The 22,016-nt window shown below is 38.0% G+C and overlaps 1 pseudogene; it reads left to right on the top strand.

The window, feature by feature from the left end:
* The window catches only part of LOC133098541 (anaphase-promoting complex subunit 13-like), a 74,400-nt pseudogene that overhangs the window by 7,324 nt on the left and 45,060 nt on the right, over positions 1–22,016 (top strand).

Here is a 22,016-nt window from a genome sequence, read left to right as displayed (position 1 = left end):
TAATTTCCACTCTAATCTTTATTATTTTTCTTTTTCTAATTTCCTAATTTTCTTTTCATCAGAATGCAGTCTTCTAAACTGGGTGGGCCTTGGGTTTTGTGTATGTGCATGTATTCCAATAAAACTTTATTTACAAAAACAGGTGGCAGACCAGATTTGGCCTCTGAGCCACCGTTTGCCCATTCCTGATCCAGAGTAATGGATCCCAACCCTGGATGCATAGCATTTTAAGGAACCGACTCCTGGGTCTTACTCCTAAGATTCTAATTCAACTGATCTGGGTTGGAGCATGGTAATTAGTGGTTTTTTGCTTGCTTGTTTTTTGTTTTAAGCTCTCCCAGGTGTTTCCAATGTGTAGCCAAGGCCAAGAGCCACCTTTTCAGAGCAGGGATTTGACCTTTGGGATGTGCGTGTGTGTGTGTGTGTGTGTGTTTGGCTTGAAACAACAGAAATTTATTATCTTAGAGTTTGAAAGCCAGAAGTCCAAATTGAAGTGTCAGTAAGGTGATGCTCTCTCTGAAAGCTCTAGGGGAGAATGCTTCCTTGCCACTTTCAGCTTCTGGTGGCTCTAAGTGTTCCTTAGCTTATGGCTGCATTACTCCAACCTCTGCACCTGTCTTCACATGGCCTTCTCCTCCTCCAGCTCAGGAACAGCCAAATGGAAGAGATACATAGGCCAAAGTATGGGGAGATAGGGTGGCGTGGAGCTTCCATTCCCTCCCAGGGTGTGCCACCATCACCATCCTAGTACCTGGATGTGTTCACCAACACCTTTGGGGTTTTAATTTCAGTTACTGAACTTTTTATTTCTAGAATTCTTTTAGATTCTTTTGCAACTTTATTATAGCACTTTTTATGGTTTCTGTTCTCTATAGAGATCTTCAAACTTGTCTTTTCCTTATCTATAATCAGCATAGTTGTTCAATATCTGAAATCTTTGTGGATCTGTTTCTCTTGTCTATTGTTTTTGCTAGTTCTTGCTCATAGACTCTAGTTTCTTTGTGAGCCTTGTGTTTGTGTTGGACATTATATTTGACCAATTATTTGTGAGAATAAATTTAGACTTGCAAGGAAAATACTTTTATCTAGAAAGGATTTGCATTTGCTTCTGCTAAGTTCCTTGGAGTTCAGCTACTTTAAGGCTTATAATTCTCTGGTGCTCTTTTGACCCTACATAGGGTGTAATTCTGTATAAGATATTTCTCTTCTAGTTTATCCTCACTCTGGGTGTAAAGTTCCAACATATTGTGAGAAGTTTCTTCTATGAGACTCTCAATCTTTTGCAGACCCTGGGCTTTACTTTCTGCCTTTCTTGCCCGAAAGGGTTTTTAATTTAAGGTACAAAATTTTAGAGATTGACAAATGCTTTCAGGGAAAAAACCACATTTCCAGTTACCTCTCTGGAATGACCTTTTCCCTTCACTTTTGGCCTAGTAATTTCTTGTTGGCTTGTCACGTTTCTTCCGTGATTTAAAAGAAGGTGAAAAACTATTAATTGAGCTTTGTTATTTAGTTATAGCAGGAAGATTAATTTTTAAAAAACCCCTAGTCTGCCATTTTAAGAAATATTATATTATTTTGATAATCATCTTTTGGCTGTAAAATATTACATCAAGTTGATCTACCATGTTATTTTTTTAAATGAATCTCATTTTGTATGACTCTTAGCTTATCTCCATTTTTCTTTAATAAATAACAATAACAATGAACATTTTTGTGCATAAAGCTGTTTTTGCCTTCTGCATTATTCCATACATTAACTTCTTGGGAGTACAATTACTGGGCAATATACTATAAATGTTTAGGACATTTGATTTCCAAAGAGTTGATCTAATTTTTTATGAATTGAATTGCATGATCTTAATCTATTTAATTCTGTCATGGTGATATTAATATCTTTTAAAACCAAGTCAGGTAAACGAGTCCTGGCCACCTGTGTAAATAGTTCTCAGGCAAAAGATGACCTTTATGAGTTTTCTTTTAAAATATTAACTTTTTTTACAAAAATTATTTAAGTTCAACTTAATGCAGCAAATACTTGCATGTCTGTAGTGTGCAGGCACCCTTCTAGGTGGTGCAGATTCAGTGGTAAACCAGATAGATCCTCGTCCATGCCCTTATGAAATCCAAGGTGGGGAGCACAGACAAATAACACATTATTGAAATGCACTGTGGTAAGTGCTTTGATGACTGTAGTTCAGAATACTGAGGGAGTGCAGAAGAGAGGCACTTAACCCAGACTGAAAGGGCCATGGAAGGTATGCTAGGGGAAGGAATAGCTATGCATAGTAAGTCTTGAAATCAGATAGCCTAAATTCTCCAACTTTGTCCTTGTTTTTCAATGTTCATTGAATTTTCCTTTGCATTTCCATGTAAATTTTAGAATAAGCTTGTGAATTTCTACCAAGAAAAAAAAAAGCCTACTGAGATTGTGATTGGAATTGTGTTAAATCTCTACATCAATTTGGGGATAACTGACATTTTAACAATATTGAGTTTTCCAATCCATGAAAATGGTGTATCTCTTTATTTTTAAGAGGTTCTTTAATTTCTCTCAGCAATGTTATATAGTTTTCAGTGTAGAAGCCTTATAAGTCTTAAATATATTCCTAAATATTTTATTTTTTAAGCAAGTGTAGATGGTTTCATTTTATAGCATAGCTTGGAACTGAAGAATAAATAGGAGCTAGGGAAAGGGGATATGACATTTTAGGCAAAATTAACAAAGTAAGAAGAATATTTGGATGTTGAAAGCTCAAAATGACAAATATCAAGCCTCTTTTATCATACTGACATGCAAGAAATATCTCTGAAGTAAGTAACAAGCACAACAAAGAAGACATATTCTTTTTGAATTCCAGGGTCTGCAGCTATATACCTAATAATAATATCTAATAATGCTATTAGGTGGAAATTATTATCTAACAATAGAAAAATAATATCTAATAAGTTGAGGAGTTAGTTTAAACTCTTTTGGAGAAGGAATAATTTGGAGAACTTATACTTTCTGCTTTCAAGACTTACTATAAAGCTATAGCAACCAAAAGAGTGTGTGGTACCAGCATTCTGAGGGACAAATAGATCAATGGAACTGACTCAAGAGACCAGAAACAGACTCAGAGTCACTTGATTTTCAACAAAAGTACCAAAACAAGCAAATGAGAAAAAAAGTTTCTTCAAAATATCATGTTGAAACAACTAAATATCCATCTGGAAAAAAAAAAAAAGTCAACCTCGACCCCTATCTCACACCAAATTAATTTTAGATAGATTATAGACCTAAACAAAAAGCTAAAGCTATAAAGCTTCTAGAAAACAAAGTAGAATATCTTCGCAACTTGGGAATAGGAAAAGGTTTCTTAGGATAGAGAAAGCATTAATCAGAAAAAGATAAAATTGATAAATTAGTTGTCATCAAAATGAAAACATCTGCTTATCAAAAGATAGCCTTAAGAAAATAATTAGGTAAGCTACAGACTGGGAGAAAATGTTCTCAAAATATGTATCTGATAAAGAACTGATATCGAGACTATATAGAGAACTCTTAAAATAGAATAATAAAAAGAAGGGGAAAAACCATGTCTTTTGATTACAGTGGACAAAAACAACCTTAATATAGTTTAAGTAGAAAATATTTTTTGCACAACAGTGTGAAAGTACATAATGCCACTGAACTGTATACCTAAATATGGTTAAAAAAGTAAGTTTTATGTTATTTATATTTTACCACAATGAAGAAAAATGGAACTTATCGGCTTATGTACCTGAGAAAGGCAGGAGTGGAGCTAGTTTCAAGCACCCCTGGATCCTGACACGAAGACTCTGTCTCCATCTTTCAGCTTTACCCTCTGCCCCCTGACCCGTACCCCAGGCTCTCCTACTTAACGCTTCAGAAGAAGACAGTTATGGCTACACACAGCTTCTGGCAAATGTCATCCCAGCTAGCAACCCCAAAAGGAAAGAGAGGATTTATCTCTCTGCTTCAGTAGATATAAGTTTCAGGAAATAATTAGCCCAGCTTGTGTTCTGTGCCCACCACCGCTATGGCCATGGGGTAATATGATTGATCACTCCAGAAGAATCACATAAAATGGATAATGAAGGAGGAACAGTTCCTCAAAGGAAGGGCAGTGTTCTGTTACTGGAAGAAGGGGAAAGGGAAACCTAAACAGAACAACAAAAAAAAGCCTTCAAATTGATTCATTTTCTCTTCCTTATTTTAAATAAGTTCTTTACCATCTGTCAGTCACCTTTCTCAATTCTTTCTGAAATATCCTAATTTTCATTTATTTATTCAGCAATGTTATATCGTGCACCTCTATTGTGCCATGCACTCTTCTAGGCATTGGAGAGAGAGTGTGGTGAACAAGTCTAAGTCCCTGTACTCCTGTGACATGAATGACTTCCTCTTTTATAAGCAAGTATTTGCCAGCTTCACATCGTGGCATATCCAAAGACCAACAGGAAAGAAATTTTTTTTTCCTCCTGAAAGAAGAATGTTAACATTTTGAAAGGTCAAAAATAACCTTCCACTTTTAGTGATGTCGTAGTATTCTTTTCCTAGAGCCACTTAATGTGTCATTCTAAGCTTCAAAAATTATGAAGTATCTTATATTTATTTCAGTTCTAAACCTTTATTTCCCCAGTTTATGTTCATTTCATTTTCTGCATACCCAATAGCTCATTTTGAAATAATATGTTGTTTTCTATTTTATAGAAAGTGTGCTGTGGATGCTATAAAGTGCATGTAGATGATTATAAAATGTATGGTAACTTGTTTTCCTATAAATATATATTTTTGGTGTTCTGTTTATTCAGTGAAACAACTGGTAGCCAGTAGTCAATTTTCTATACCTAACTTTGTTTCATTTGCTGATGAAATCCAAGATCTACCTTATATTGTGATATGCAGACAGTATGGTATATTGTAGACAAAGGGAAATTGAATTAGTTGTAGTCAGCTCTGGACTCTGGAAGAGAAGCTATGATTTTATGATGATGTGATGTCCTCAGCCTGAAATATCCTAGAAACTTCTAGGATTAGAAGAAAATGACACATTCTGGACTCAGAGCAACAGAGGGGAAAAAACCCACATTGTTTGGTAAAGGGAAGACTAAAAGATATTATTTTCTGTGGAGTTCATTGTTATAAAAAATTCTATATGAGTCACAAGTTGGAACAAGTTAAATATCACATATGATATTTAATTTTTCTGCCCACTCTTTAGTTAGGAATATCAGTGAGGAGTGAAATGGCCAAAAGTATGTATCAGTTATGATTGCATTCAGCTACCTGTAATGAAAACCACACTACAGTGGCTTAACCAAAGAGAGGTGTATTTTTATTTTCCAAATAAGAAGCACCTAGGAAGGAAATCCAAGTTCAGTAAGTCAAAGACATCATCAGTGACCAGCCTCCTTTTATCTCCTTCTCTGTCATCCATAACATGTGGCTCACATTTTCATGGTCAAAAGATGACTATTGACTTCCAGTTTCTGGTCTGGCATATAAGGAGCTTGGAAATCACCACTGTATCCTAACAACAAGTAAAAAGCTGAACAAATTGAAAAAAGATAAACAACTCTTCTTGGATCCATCAGAGAAGTGAAGTCACAGTGCAAACTGCTGCCCGAAGACACAGGCCTATAAAAAGAATCACAAACTTACTAGAGCAGAAACCCACAAGCAGAAACCTTCTCAGGAACCAGTGCAATGGTTGGAAAACCTAAACTGTAATTGATGAATTGCTAGAGAGAGGCTTACTGTGGACAAGTTTGAGAGTCAAAAACTTCAGGGGGACCCAGTTATATGGGGGGGCGGGGTCCTACACTTTTGTCAGTTTCACCTCCAGGCGCTTGACCAGGTTCTCACAGTGAATATTGGAGAAAAACCCCTTGTGCTTCTGGCAGGGCAAGGGGGAAAGTAGCCATTTTGAATATGCCAGAACATCTCTTCTTCTTAACAAGGTCTGCCCTCAGGAGAAACTATTTAACCAGAGTCTAATCTGCTGGGCTTTTATCAGAGCCTAACTGACGTGGGGAAAGGGAAATACCCAACTCCAGCCTACTCTAGCCATCCTGTCCCGCCTAAGGGTTGGGGGAGGACCAAGAAGTACTTGTCAAGTTCAAACTCCAGAGGCACAGGCACATTAAAAGACTGATACCTAATCTTAGGACTACAGACACTTCCTCTCCCCCCACACCTTACCACCGCAAATGACCTTAGTTTGGTGATAACTTTTTAGATACAACACCAAAGGCACAATCCATGAAGGAAAGAATTGGTAAGCTGGACTTCATTAAAATTAAAAAGTTCTACTCTGTGAAAGACACTGTTAAGAGAATAAAAAGACAACACACAGACTGGGAGAAAATATTTGCAAAAGACATACTGATAAAGGACTGTTATCCAAAATATACAACACTTTCTTAAAACTCAACAATAGGAAAATGAACAACCCGTTTTAAAAAATGGACCAAAGACCTTAAAAGATACCTCACCAAAGAAGATACATAAGCATATGAAAAGGTGCTCCACATAATATGTCATCATGAAAATGCAAATTAAAATACAATGAGATACTACTACATACATAGCAGAGTGGCCAAAATTCAGAACACTGACAATACCAAATGCTGACAAGGATGTGGAGCAACAGGAACTCTCATTCATTGCTGGTAGGAATGCAAAATAGTACAGCTGCTTTGGAAGATAGTTTGGCAGTTTCTATTTTTTAATTAATTAATTAATTAATTTTTGGCTGTGTTGGGTCTTCGTTGCTGTGTGCGGGCTTTCTCTAGTTGCAGTGGGCGTGGGCTACTCTTCGTTGTGGTGTGTGGGCTTCTCATTGTCTTGGCTTCTCTTGTTGTGGAACATGGGCTCTAGGCGTGCAGGCTTCAGTAGTAGTTGTGGCACGTGGGCTCAGTAGTTGTGGCTTGCGGGCTCGAGAGCTCAGGCTCAGTAGTTGTGGCGCACAGGCTTAGTTGCTCCGCGGCACGTGGGATCTTCCAGGGGCCAGGGCTCGAACCCGTGTCCCTTGCATTGGCAGGCAGATTCGTAACCACTGCGCCACCAGGGAAGCCCCTAGTTTGGCAGTTTCTTATGAAACTAAACATATGCTTACCATCAAATCCAGCAATCGTGCTCCTTGGTATTTACCCAAAGGAAGTGAAAACTAATGCCCACACAAACACCTGCACATGGATGTTTATAGCAGCTTTATTCATAATTGCCAAACCTTGGAAGCAACCAAGATGTCCTTCAGTAGGTGAATGGATAAAAACACTGTGGTACATCCAGACCATGTAGTACAGTTGTCCCATGATATCCACAGGGGATTGGTTCCAGGACTCGCCACAGTTACTAAAATCCACAGATGCTTGAGCCCCATGGTTGGCCCTCTGTATCTGTGGTTCCACATCCCAGATTTAACCATGGATCATATAGTACTGTGTGTATTTTCTGGAAAAAAATCCATGTATAAATGTACCCTCACAATTCAAATCTGTGTTGTCCAATGGTCAACTCTATTATTCACTGCTAAAAAATGAGCTATCAAGCCATGAAAAGACATGGAGGAAACTTAATTGCATATTACTAAGTAAAAGAAGCCAGTCTGAAAAGAAGCCAGTCTGAAAAGCCAGTATGATTCCAACTGTATGACATTCTGGAAAAGGCAAAACTATGGAGACAGTAAAAAGACTATTGTTTGCTAGGAGTTAGTAGGGAGAGAAGAATGAGAGCACAAAGGGTTTATAGTGCAGTGAAACTATTGCATACAATACTGTAACCATGGATACATGTCATTATACGTTTGTCCAAACTCATAGAAAAGTACAACACCAAGAGTGAAAGGTAATGTAAACTATGGACTTTGGGTGATTAAGTTCATCAATTGTAACAAATTACTACTCTGGTGGGGGATGTTGATAGTAAGAGAGGCCGGCTATGCATGTGTGGAGGCAGGGGTATTTGGGGAATCTCCGTACCTTCCACTGAATTTTACTGTGAACCTAAAATTGCTCTTAAAAAAAAAAGGCTATTTTTAAAAGATCACTAAACCACCTTATCATTGTATCTGAATTCTAGATAAGAAGAAGAGTGAAAGGTGAAGGGCTAAAGGTATATGTCAGCGAAGTTTGCCCACCCATCTTTTTTTAATATAGGAAAAGCAGTTGCTTTCCCATGAGCTCCTTTCAGTAGACTTCCCCTTACATCTCATTGGCTAGAAGTATGTTATACAGCCACTCCTAGGAAATCAAATTTCTAATGGTAAGGAAAAAGAAAAATGAGATTCAGTAGGTATTTAGCAGTGCTGCCACAAGTGGCAAATAGAGGAAAGAAGGTATGGCTCAAGATCTGGGTACATCTTCACCTCTTTAGAAACTATAACATGTTTCCTGGAAAGTTGATGAGCATATCAGCATCATTTATACAACATCTAGATCAATGCCTAGCATGGTTCTGTGGCAAACACAGCAGCAGATTTCAGAGTCCAGTAATGGGAGCCCCGGTCAGTTACCTTCGCTACAGTTGGAAGTCTGGAGGTGCATTCTCTAGGCTGCCACAGCATTCAAAACACCACAATTTATGGCATTCTTTGCTATCTTCATTGCTGGCTTTTAATAGCCCATTATTTAAATGCATATTCTTTGGGGTTCTTTTTGAAGCCCTTTTCTTAATTTTCACATTTTTCCTGGATGATTTTTTTGTGTGTTCCTGTGGCTTCAATCATGAATTAATTTATCATGTTTCTCAACTCAGTGACACCAGCCTTTGTCTCTCTTCTGGCCTCCCAACCCCATCAAATATTTCCACTTGGATATCTCATAGACAAGTATTAAGTATTCTGATTCCATTATTTTAATACTATTTTAACACCACTATTTCAACCATGAGGACATTTTGAGAGTAAAGAATCTCATCAGAATTAGGTCAATATTGATGAATTTTCATTAAGAAACTATTTTATGGGGTAAATTCTACCACACTGGTTTAATGCCATGATAAATTTTATATTTTATACTATTTCTTCCCAGTTTTCCTCTCTTATTTTTATTTTTTCCTAAAATTGTTATTTTACAACAAAGATTTGATTCATTGATCAGTTTTCATCCATATCAAATGTTTCCATAACTTCTGCCTTTTTGAATTTTCTTTTGTGGCCATTATTTCCACAAAATCTAATTTTTCTGGAGTACATATTTTACATGTATTTTTTGAGAAACAAATAAATTATAAGGAAAAATAGAGAGAGGGAAAACTAGATTAAAACAGACTTAAGAAACATGTGAATCAAATTTAATCTGCACACCTTGTTTGATCTTGATTTGAACAAATTGACCATCAAAATTATGAAGCAGCTTGGGAAATTTGAATATTGACAGGTATTTAATGATAATAATGAGTTATTATTCATTTTAGGTATGATAATGCTATTTTAGTTATATATTTACAAGTCCTTTTATCTTGGAGATACTTGCTAATCTTAGAGGTATTTCCTGATGAAATAATATGAGGTCTCCAGATTTGCTTCAAAATATTCTAGAAGTGGGGAGAGTAGGTGGGAGTACAGATGAAACAGAATTGACCTTGAGTTGACAGTTGTTGAAGCTAAGTGATAGGTACATGGGACTTCATTATACTAGTTTCTATTCTTTTGAATTATCTTGAAATTTTCCACAATTAAAAATGGGAATACATAAATCCTTTGAAAATTTGATTCTCTGAAAACCACAAATTTTACTGTATGTAATTTTAGCCATTGTCAGTTTTATTCTGGTGTTAATTATTTGTTTTAACATCTTTATTGGAGTATAATTGATTTACAATGGTGTGTTAGTTTCTGCTTTATAACAAAGTAAATCAGCTCTACATATACCTATATCCCTATATCTATTCCCTCTTGTGTCTCCCTCCCAATTATTTCTAATACTAATGGTTATTACAAATTGGATAGAATTTGATAGTGTGTGTTCATTTCTTAGCTATCCATGAGAAACTTGTGAGAAATTTTGTTAGAATGTTTCAGCTGCAAGTAACAACAAACCTTAACTCAACTGGTTATGACCTTTGGGGAATGTACTGCTTCCCATAACTAGAAGTTCTACATTGGGACCACAGCAGGGTTTATTCATTCAATGGCTCAGAACTCTGCCATCCTCAGTGTGTCACCCCTGTTCTCATAGTTGTAAGGGACTGCTTCATTTCCAGTCATCACATCTGGATCCAATAATGTCTAAGAGCAGAAAAGGACTGTGTATCTCTTTTTATTAGCCTGAGAAACTGTTTCCAGAGGTCCTTGGCAGCTTTCTACTCATATCTAATTGCCCAAATTAGATACATGCCTAATCAGTCCCTGGCAAGGAGAATGAGACCACATGAGTGCTTTAGATGAGCCATCATTCCCTCCTGGAGTATGCAGGAGCTGAAGAGCCTTGGGCAGGAAGGTGGAATCTACTCAAAAGTGGAAGTCTGCCAGCATAAGAAAAGGAAGAAGTGGCTCCAACAATATCTGCTAAAGACAGGAAAAGTAACAGCAAGGAGAGAGAGACAGAGACAGAGACACCAAAAGAGAGAGCAAGAGACAGAGAGGCCACACTATCCTAAGCTCTTGAATGCACAGTAGCATCAAAATTTCCAGGGGAGGGCATCAAAACATCATACATCTTCCACAGGGACCTCAAGAGAGAGAGACAAGTTAATGCAGAGATTAGCAGGTGCTCAATTCTTATTTTTTAGTGTATGGACTTTTACATTAGAGGAAATAATAATTGACCTCATGAAATACTTTTTCAAATATTTGGCATAAGTTCTGTCCCAAGAGCAGTCCTTTCTCCCTATGATATGTAGTCATGGAATACTTGGAGAAATTGTTTCTATGTTTGATCTTAATCAAAGCAAAGTAAGCAAGGATGGAGTGCTGTGGACTACCTGCTTTTACTTAAAGCATTCTTTATCATCAAGAGATGGAATATTATTTGTCTGGAGTGGAATTTCATTAATTTCATTGGTGAGTCCCATTTGAAGTTTTTTTCATGAGGTCCTTAAAAACCTGAAGCAATTAAAGCAAGTTGCCTTAAAGGTTGGCAACATGCCTCTTTAAAATAGGTTGAACCAGTCCCCTCCACCTCCTTTCTTTAACTAATCAAGTTAAACAGTTAAAACTAACCACACAGACTGTAGTTTATTACATGCATTCAAGATGAAAAGAAATGAAGTGGTCTTAGCAAGTCACCTGGGAATAGCTCAAATTTTGTATCTAGCCTTGCTACATGATTCTTTCTTTGCACCTATCTTTTGGTTACCATGACAACTGGAGAGCTTAAGGGGAAGAGAGATTGTTTTGACTGTTGGACTGAGTGGGAGGAAGAGTTGGGATGGGTGTAGAAACATGGATTTAGATCAGGGAACAATGAGAGCTGGGGGCTACGTGGATGTGACTCTGCTGAGCATTTTATGTTATTTTATAGGGCAGACAGGCATGACGCTGAGTAATATTACAATGCAGAGTACTTGAGTAAGACATGGAAAACCTAGAGGCCAGTGGGGCAGAAAAGTTTCGTGTAGCCACAGTGTCCCCTGCTGTCTCCTGCCACAGCTTTTGTGCCTTAATCCACCCGAGAGTATGAGTGCCTGATCCACCCAGTCCATCAGCCAGGCAACTAACACAAAGAAAGTATATCCATTTAGTAGCTAAGTAAAAATCCTTTCCCCCAACTCCACTCCCTATTATCAAGATATCTTGAGTAGAAGAATACAACCAGCTTGATGCTATCTTGCTGAGGTGCCCTCAGGGGAAGGGACTTGGTGCCAGAGCAGCAACAGTGGGCCTTGACAGGTTCCTCTCCAAAGTACGGAAACTAGCAAGTCCCCAACTCATGGAGCAGCCAAGGTGTGTTGGGGAACATTGTCCCCTTCGGCGACCCTGGGAATAGGTACCGGCAACGGACAAGCTGAGACTAACTTAGAAGAGGGCTGTTGTTCCCAAGTTGGACCTGGCCAAGTTGGACCTGGCCTAATTTGGTACACATTGGTAAAGGCTGGTCCTCACACAGGATGCCATTCTTGGCAGTGCATTCTGTCCATTTCGGCCATGGGCACAACCACCTCTTGGGCTTCAGCGGCCATGGGGACAGTTTCAGAATTGATTCTGGTTTCTACCCATCACAGATGCAGAATCCCTCCCTCGTGTTTTATTTTAAAATTTTTTATATTTTAAAAATATTTTTTTACTTACTACTTTTTATTTGTTACAATACTGATTCCAAGTAGGGGTAGAGCAAGTACTTGTTCCCCAAAATAAGAATTGGAATATTTTACTGCATAAAACCGATGATGAGTCATTTGACCCTCAGGAACTCTTCCATAATGAATCACTGACTTGAATTATATCACGTCTTTATTCTAAAGTCTGCCTTTTGTGTTACTTCCTCTATTTCCCTGACCTCCTGTTGATGAAGAGGGAGTTTGGTGGTGTGTAACCTTTGAAAAGTGCATTCATTAAGGCTCCCAGTACCATGTCATTTGAGCATTACAATCCTGGCTTTTTATTATGTTTTTTTTCCACTTGTTCTCAGTTTTTACTCCTGAATGTTCTGCAATCTCTCTTTACTGCATGTTGAATTACAAGTATACACAAAAAAATGGCTTTTATGACATGCTAAGGCAAGGATGTTGTGTTTTATGACATGCTAAAGACTGAATAGGCTCTACTTCAAAAGACTTTTAGTTAATTAAAGTTAGGGTGGTGAAGAGCCTAAAAAGTAACTCTTTGACCCAATACTAGTTTAATTTAGCTATTAATTAAATATATTTTCATTGTGTTTATAGACTTACCTATTAATATTTTGTTTGCAAATAGACAAACAAAAATGCATGTGCTGAAAAGATGTTAGCATCACTAATTATTAGAGAAATGCATATTGAAACTTCAGTGAGGTATCACCTCACACTGGTCAGAGTGGTCATCATCAAGAAGTATATAAATAAATGCTGGAGAGGGTGTGGAGAAAAGGGAACCCTCCTACACTGTTGATGGGAATGTAAATTGGTAAAGCCACTATGGAGAACAGTATGGATGTTCCTTAAAAAACTGAAAATAGAGTTACCGTATGGTCCAGCAATCCCATTCCTGGGCATATATCTGGAAAAGATGAAAACTCTGATTTGAAAAGATACATGCACCTCAATGTTCATAGCAGACTATTTACAATAGCCAAGACATGGAAGCAACCTAAATGTCCATTGACAGATGAATGGGTAAAGAAGATGTGGTGTATATATATATATATATGTATGTGTGTATATATATATATATATATGAAATTGAATATTACTCAGCCATAAAAAAGAATGAAATAATGCTATTTGCAGCAACATGGATGGACCTACAGATTATCACACTAAGTGAACTAAGTCAGATAGAAAAAGACAAATATCATATGATAATACTTATATGTGACTTATAACTAAGTCAGATAGAAAAAGACAAATATCATATGATAACACTTATAACACTTATTATAACACTTATACAAACTATACTTCAACTAAAAAAAGGAAAAAAATAAGAAATAAAAAATGATACAAATGAACTTATTTACAAAACAGAAATAGACTCACAGACATACAAAACAAATTTATGGTTACCGAAGGGGAAGGGGCAGAGGGATAAATTAGGAGTTTGGGATTAACAGATACAAACTACTGTATATAAAATAGATAAAATACAAGGACCTACTGTATAGCACAGGGAACTATATTCAATATCTTATAATAGCATATAATGGAAAAGAATCTGAAAAAGAATAGGTAGATAGATATACGTATAACTGAGTCACTTTGCCGTACACCTGAAACTAACACAACATTGTAAATCAACTATACTTCAATTAAAAAAAAAAAATAAGAAAAAATAAATATAGTGAAAAAAGAAAAAAAAATGCATGTGCATGTTAGACTGCCTTTACTGTATTTAATTACTTCTTTTATCTACACTATGACCTACTAAAAATGATGTCATATTTGCTGACACAGTACTGATGATTCACATTTATTACACAGTTAATATGAGGTGTATTTTGCATCTAGGAGCAGCAACCTGGTCATCTGTTCTCCTGCCCCCTCTCTGCAAGCCATCTGCTTTCTCTCATAACAGCTCTACTGCTTACCTATTCCACATGCTGCCTCTGACAAAAATTCATTTATTCATTTACCCGACATCTGATATGTCCATGGCACAATTGTACACATTGCAGGGAATGTAAAAAATAACAGTATATTATATACTGTTTTATAATTTTTAAAAATATTTTTTTACAATGTGGTGTGGGTGGGAAGTAGTCAGGAAGGCAGTAGGATTCATTAGAGATGAACCCTGAAGTAGATACGTGGGATATTGCCAGACAATTGAGAGAGAAGAGAGTCATATATAGAGATGTAAAAATAGGTAAAGTTTACCCCTGTCTCTCCCATCTTGCTCCTCTCTTCCCCCAAAACTTGCTCCCAGCATGCCTGTCCATTCCTTCCCAAAATGAATGTGAGCTTCATGAGGGCAGGGGTTTTTATCTATTTTATTCACTGCTGCATATTTAGTACAAGAAATGTCTGGCGCATGTAGATGCTAAGTATTGTGAGTTGTTGAATGAATAAACGTATGAATGAAATGATAATTACCTGTAAGGTTTAGGGTTTCTGGCCTTCAAGATGTCAGTTCACTTTTCTCTCCTTAAACCTTGGCCAATACAATTTATTATCAAACTTTTAAAAAGTCTTTTATTTTAATTTATATCTTTAAAATTATGAATGAGATTGCACATCATATTATATATATATTGCAGACATTTTTTTTTAAATTTAATTAATTAATTTATTTATTTATGGCTGTGTTGGGTCTTCGTTTCTGTGCGAGGGCTTTCTCTAGTTGTGGCAAGTGGGGGCCACTATTCATCGCGGTGCACGGGCCTCTCACTATCGCGGCCTCTCTTATTGCGGAGCACAGGCTCCAGACGCACAGGCTCAGCAATTGTGGCCCACGGGCCTAGTCGCTCCGTGGCATGTGGGATCTTCCCAGACCAGGGCTCGAACCTGTGTCTCCTGCATTGGCAGGCAAATTCTCAACCACTGCGCCACCAGGGAAGCCCCAGACATTTATTAGCTTATTGTTATTAACTTCTGTTTGTCTTTTCCTGTTTTTATATTGGTTGTCTCTTATTGCAAGAGCTCTTTTTATATATCAAGAAAATCAATTTTCTGTTTGTCATATGTCTTGCAAACATTTTTTCCAGCTTGTCATTTATCTTTTGACTTTGTTTATTGTATTATTTACTGTGTGTTATTTTTAATTTTGATGTAGTCATCTATGTAAATATTTTACTTCATGTTTTTGGAGTTTCTCCTTGATTATTTAAGAAAAATTATCTCATACTGAGACTTCCCTGGTGGTGCAGTGGTTAAGAATCTGCCTGCCAATGCAGGGGACACAGGTTCGAGCCCTGGTCCAGGAAGATCCCACATGCCACGGAGCAACTAAGCCCATGAGCCACAACTACTGAGCCTGTGCTCTAGAGCCCGTGAGCCACAACTACTGAGCCCGTGTGCCACAACTACTGAAGCCCACGTGCCTAAAGCCGGTGCTCCGCCACAAGAGAAGCTACTGCAATCAGAAGCCCGCACACCACAATGAAGACCCAACACAGCCAAAAATAAATTAATTAATTAATTTTAAAAAGAAACAAGAAAAATTATCTCATACTTTCTCCTCGCAATTCAATTATTTTGCTTTTTTTTTTCTACTTATATATATCTTTGATCTATTTAAGACAATTTTTATTAAAAAATCCATCTTTTTTTGTCACTGATTTGAAATATCTATAGAAAACATATATTTCTATATTTTGGATCCATAACTGATCTCTCTTTTCCATTCCATTGATCTTTTTTTTCCATTCATGTGTCTGTACCAACATGCTTGGAATACTGTATCTTTATAATATGCCATTTGTGTGTGTGTGTGTGTGTGTGTGTGTGTGTAGTTCTGTGCAATTTTATCCCATATGTATATTTCTGTAACCATCACCACATTCAAGATACAGAACTGTTCATGACTACAAAGAAACTCCCTAGTGCTACCCATTAATATTCCTATCCCCACCTTGTCATGCTTCTGGCAACCACTTTGTTCTCCATGTCTAAAATTTTGTCATTTTGAGAATGTTATTAAATGGAGTCATGCAGTAAATAGCCTTTTGAAATTAACTTTTATCACTAAGCACAATGCCCTTGATATCCATCCAGGTTATTGTGTTTACCACTAGTTTTTCCCCCTTTTTTTGCTGAGTAGTATTCCGGTGTGTGGACATACCAGATTTTATTTAACCATTCACCACTTTTTTTTTTTTTTTTTGGCCGCGTTTGGTCTTCGTTGCTGCGTACAGGCTTTCTCTAGTTGCGGTGAGTGGGGGCTACTCTTCGTTGTGGCAAGTGGGCTTCTCATTGTGGTGGCTTCTTCTCTTGTTGAGGAGCATGGGCTCTAGGCACGTGGGCTTCAGTAGTTGTGGCACATGGGCTCAGTAGTTGTGGCTCACGGGCTCTAGAGCACAGGCTCAGTAGTTGTGGCGCATGGGCTTAGTTGCTCCATGGCATGTGGGATCCTCCCGGACCGGGCTCAAACCCGTGCCCCCTGCATTGGCAGGCAGACTCCCAACCACTGCACCACCAGGGAAGTCCCCACCACTCACCACTTTACTTGGTGTTATTTGGGTTGGAAGTTTAGTTTATTTTCAGGTTTTCTTTATTACAAACAAAGCTGTTATGAACATTATTCTTGGTGAAGAGAGTGTTGGATTAAACATGATCCCCGGTATGTCATCACTGGTCCAGTGCAGAGCCCTATTATTCATTTATTTATTTTCATTTATTTATCTGTACTGTTTAGTTGCCTGAGGAAGAAGCCTGCTTTATGTTTATTTTTCAAGACTTAAATTTTTCTTTTTTTTTTTTTTTGGTTGTATTCATCCGTGAATCTACCACCTAAGCTAACAACAAATAACTTACATCTTCCTGTGTTCTCCATTCCTATCCCATCCCCTTTCTTCCCCCTTAGACACCCACCCCCTTGAATTTTGTTTCTATCACTACTTTAGGGGAAGGAGTGTTTTATCACATACATTGTTTGTTTTACTTATTTTTTATTCTTATAAAAAGATTTTAATAATCTATGTTATCTTCTAGGATTTTCTGTGTTACTAAAATTTTGTTGTCACTTTATTTTCATTCCTGATTAATACTCCACTGTGAGAACATAACTAGAAAATTTAGGTTGTTTTCAGTTTTGCTGTTATGAGCAAAGGTCCTACTTCTAACCATTAAGCTATAATTTAGTAATAGTAATACATTGTTTTAACAGTAATAAAAATAATGCTCTAATCTAGTAGTACTACTACTAAGTAATGTGATTGCCATCATAACACTGTTACATTGATCTGAGTTGCTTTATGATAGCCCTAGCCTTGTATTTAATGTCATAAATTAAACAGGTCAGTGGAAAACCAAGTAGGATCTAAATACTCTGCCCACTCATGGTGATACTTATGTTTTATTATAAACCTCTCCCCAATATACTCTTTATAGAGTATTTCTTGGGAGTAAGGGATTACTTATATGTTGACATTCAAATGACGTGAAAAAGAAATGCTCTCATTCTGCAGAGGCTGCTGTCCTTAGTGTACTGGATGTCTTGCACATGCCCCTCTAAATCTATCCTCCACCCTTCTACAGCCCACTCTGCCTCAGGGGGTTGACCTGTATAGAGTTCATCCACAGGCTTCCCTCTTGTCTGCTTCCAATCTGTTAGGCCAATGGAGAACACCAGCAGATAACTAGAGGAAGGAGGAGATTTAGGTTGGGACGCAATCTGACTCATCCTTTGGCACAACTGCTGTCAGATGACCCTCTTCTCACAGCTTTTTGGTCTCCGATTCCAGTAACTGCTACCTCCCCTCATCCCTTCAGGCTTTGGAGAGGTAACAGATCCCCACCAGGCTGTTTCTAGCCCTGCGGCATTACATTATCCTTTGTGGTATTTCTACCCATATCTTTGTACGTAATCTCTTTGTACTCCTCAGATTACTCAGTCTGAAAGGCCTCTCTTTCCTGTCAGCACTCTCTCTGATACCCTGAGGTGGCAGGTGATCATTTACTTGCCACATAGTGGAACAGGCATGTCTTCAGTAGAAAAGAATGAGACAATTAAAGTACAAGATGTAGAGGGAAAGTCCTGATGCTGCAGAGATCTGAATTCCACTCCCTGAAGTCCTTGTTTCTACAGCTCTTCCTTCCATTCCTTCAGTTACCTTAGTAGACTCCATGGCAAACAGGCAAGTAACAGGAAGCCCTTTAATATCTATGCTAATTTGAGTTGAGTTTTCTATTACTTGCCATGAAGTATACCAAGATAGCTCATGGCTTATGAAACTGCAAAGTCTAGAGTTGTATTGGGCTTCAGAAATAGTTGATCTAGTACTTTAGTAATGTTACCAAAGACCCTGTTTGCCATCCACTTTGTCATCTTTGTTCTAAGGCTGGTTTTCTACATAGTTGTAAAAAGGAAGTTGTATCCATTCCCCTCACATCTGGTGGGAGACATTTCTTTCCAGATACTTTCTCATTAAATTCAGGAAATTCTTTCCCTGAAACTCTTAGCAAACCTCTCCTTGCTTCTCATTGGTCCATATATTGTCACATGCCTGTCCTTGAACCAATAGCTGTGGCCAGGAGGTGGGATTATGCTGATTAGTTTAAGCTTGAGCCTAAGCCCTTCTTCTTGAAACAGGGGTGGGTCAGTTTTCCCCAAAGCGCATGGGCTTCACAGTAGGGATGGAAGGGGAGAGAAGAGAATGAACAACAAATAGGGGAGATTCCAAGAGAAAAGAGAACAGATATTGAGGAGATAACCATGATATCTTTTATACCTTGCCAGCTATCTAAGCCAGAAGTTTGTTTCCTGCTTAAACTATTGTATGTTAAGTTTCCTTCTTGTCTTGAAAAAGCCTTAATTAATTCCACAAGGAATACCTTGGTATTAGTCTTAGCTCTGCCATTTCCTAGTTGTGTGACTTGGGGCATGTTGTATAAGCCATTGAAGCCTTTATTCTTATAAAAAGTTTCTGCTTCTAAAAAATTAAGATAAATAACATCTGCCTGACAAGGTTGCTGGGGGCTCAAGTGCGATGAGAGATATGAAAGCACTCTGTAACCTATAAAGGGCTAAACAAACGTGAGGGCTTTTTATTAGCAGTAGCTTTGTTCTTCCATACCCTGGAGATCATGTTGCTCTCTTTAGTGAGCAAATTAAAAGTTCCCACCTGACTCAGTAATGCTAAATTGTTAACAACCTCACTAAGGTTTTATCTTCTTCCCTTTTCATTAGAGACTTTTCTCTGAGCTACTAAGAGCCAGAGTTGGATTAAATTAGAAGGTTTTCTCCGCTGTTCTGGAAAAGAGCCAAGATGTACAAGTCATTCTAGTCAATCCAAAAACATTTATTAAGCAACTTCTGGTATCTCCTACTGTGCTAGATATAAATATAACCATAACAAATTGTTAGCGTGAGTTATCACAGAGAGAGCAGTCCCCTATGTAACTGGAGAAGCAGCAAACGTTTACTGTGCTATCTTCTAGGCATTATGCAAACTCCTGTCAATGTAAGGACTTTTAGGATTTGACCATAATAAGGAGGAAAGCATTGACGGTAATGACCGTATGGTTAGAATTTGGCCAGTTGGGTTTTGTAAGTAGACTGTAGAGAGCTTGGGACACTTATGAATCTCTTCAGTCCCCTGGAGTTGATAACTCTACTTTGAGAAAACAGTTACTGAGTTCTATTGAATAAAAATAGCTCTCAGTAATCAGAATAATCATGAGATATGGAGAAAGATGCTTTCTCCCTGCAACTGCACAAAGCTGTTAGAGGTAACTACACTCAGAGTCTAATACTGTAGTGGTTCTCTGCAGGAGAACATTTCCCAAATACATCTCTCTCTGTTGCCTTCCCATCCTAGAGTACATCTATGAGCAAGAGAAGGGAAGGATCAAGCCTGTGTATTGTGATAAAAAGTGACCGCCCCCCTCCAATCTTTGAGACCCATTGGCCTAAGATAATGAGCTTTGAGTACCCAAGGGCCCCTGCTCTCTTCATCCAATATTTTCTCCCATTGTACCATAGGTTTAAGGGATAAGTAAGTACTTCTTGGTCCAGAATCCCAGAGCCAGCACATAAGCTTGGAGCCTGTGCTTCTAAATCCAATTTTCTTTCCCACTGTTCCAAGCTGCTTCATGCTCATTGTCGACACAATCCTCAACAGGGAGGTTTTGGGAGATATGTATTGCCCTTCTAGTATGTTTAGTGCACTTTGATAGAACTACAAGGTAAATATATATATGCACATATTTTTATATACGTATGTATATATATCAAGGTTTTTGTTTTTATTAGTGTTTTTAACCTAGTTAGGAACATAGGACATATCCTTTAAAAGATTTAAAAATAAAGGGGTGTGTGCTTAGTGCCAAATGAGTGATTTTTAAAAAATTTTTTTTAAATTTTATTTTCGGCTGCGTCAGGTCTCAGGTGTGGCATGCGTGATCTTCTTTCAGGCATGCAGGATCTTTCATTGTGGCACGGGCTCTTCGTTGGGGCACGCGGGCTTCTCTCTAGTTGTGGCATGTGGGTTTTCTCTCTCTGGTTGTGGCGCGGGGGCTCCAGGGCATGTGGGCTCTGTAGTTTGTGGCACGTGGGCTCTCTCGTTGAGGTGCGTGAGCTCAGTAGTTGTGGCGCGCAGGCTTAGTTGCCCCGTGGCACGTGGGATCTTAGTTCCCTGACCAGGGATCCAACCCGCGTCCCCTGCAATGGGAAGCGGATACTTTACCACTGGACCACCAGGGAAGTCCTGCAAAATGAGTGATTTAGACCAGTGAAACATCACAAATAATTTATTGCTGATAATGAAGCAAATTTTGCAAATGATTTACCTTTATAAAATAAATTAGGAAGATAAAGACATTTTTATTCACATTTCAGTATACGTTCTTAAATTGGGGAGAAAGGGGTTGAATTATATCCAACTAGCCAGAAGTTACAAATTGTTCATAACAATAAATCATTTCACATGTAACTTAATCTATTAAGTTTTTCTGTAGGGATGGGGAAAAGGCTGAGAACAGTTAATTTATACATAGAACTTTGGAATTCCCTAATATAGACAATTATTGAAGGCTAGTGATTTTGGAAATTTTTGTAAAGAAGATGAGACTAGAACTGCATTTTGATTGAAGTAAAGGATTTAAGCAGATTGCAGAGAGATGATGGGGAGTGGGAGGAAGGATTCACTCCGGACCCTAGAAGTGTCGAGTAACTGTAAGACTTACAGCAAGTGAAAATAACATTGGATAAATAGTTGTTATATGGTAGGGAGTTTGTTAGGTACTTATATATTATCTTATTTAATATTTACAAGAACCCAAGACAATTGGGATTACTTTCACAATTTCCCAGATAAGGAAACTGATCTCAGGAGAAATAAGTTGCCCAAGGTCAACCAGCTAGGAATTGAGGTAGATTACATATGGCCACAAATTCTTTTCAGCTCTTCTCACCAGCACCACCATATAAGGAACCTGGTTTAGCCTTCTGGAGGATGAATAGCCACGTGGAAGGCACCCCAGCAAAGCCAGACATGTAAGTGAGGCCACGATGAACCTTCCACCCTGCAGACCATCCCACTAATTGCCACCCCATGAGTGAGCTCAAGTGAAACCAGCAGAGGAATGGCCCAGCTGATTCACATAATTGTGAGAAATAATAAATTGCTGTTGTTCTAACTGCTAAGTTATGGAGTGGTTTGTTCCACAGCCATAGGTAACAAAAACAGCCAAGTTTTGACTTTAGGTCTTCCTTGTTCCAAAGCTGGTATTCTTTCCATGACACATACTACTCTTTGTCAGTGATAACATAGGA

This window comes from Eubalaena glacialis, chromosome 10 (assembly GCF_028564815.1).
Source record: "Eubalaena glacialis isolate mEubGla1 chromosome 10, mEubGla1.1.hap2.+ XY, whole genome shotgun sequence".
NCBI lineage: Eukaryota > Metazoa > Chordata > Mammalia > Artiodactyla > Balaenidae > Eubalaena > Eubalaena glacialis.
Note: the sequence above shows the minus strand (reverse complement) of the source record. Positions and strands in the feature narration are given on the sequence as shown.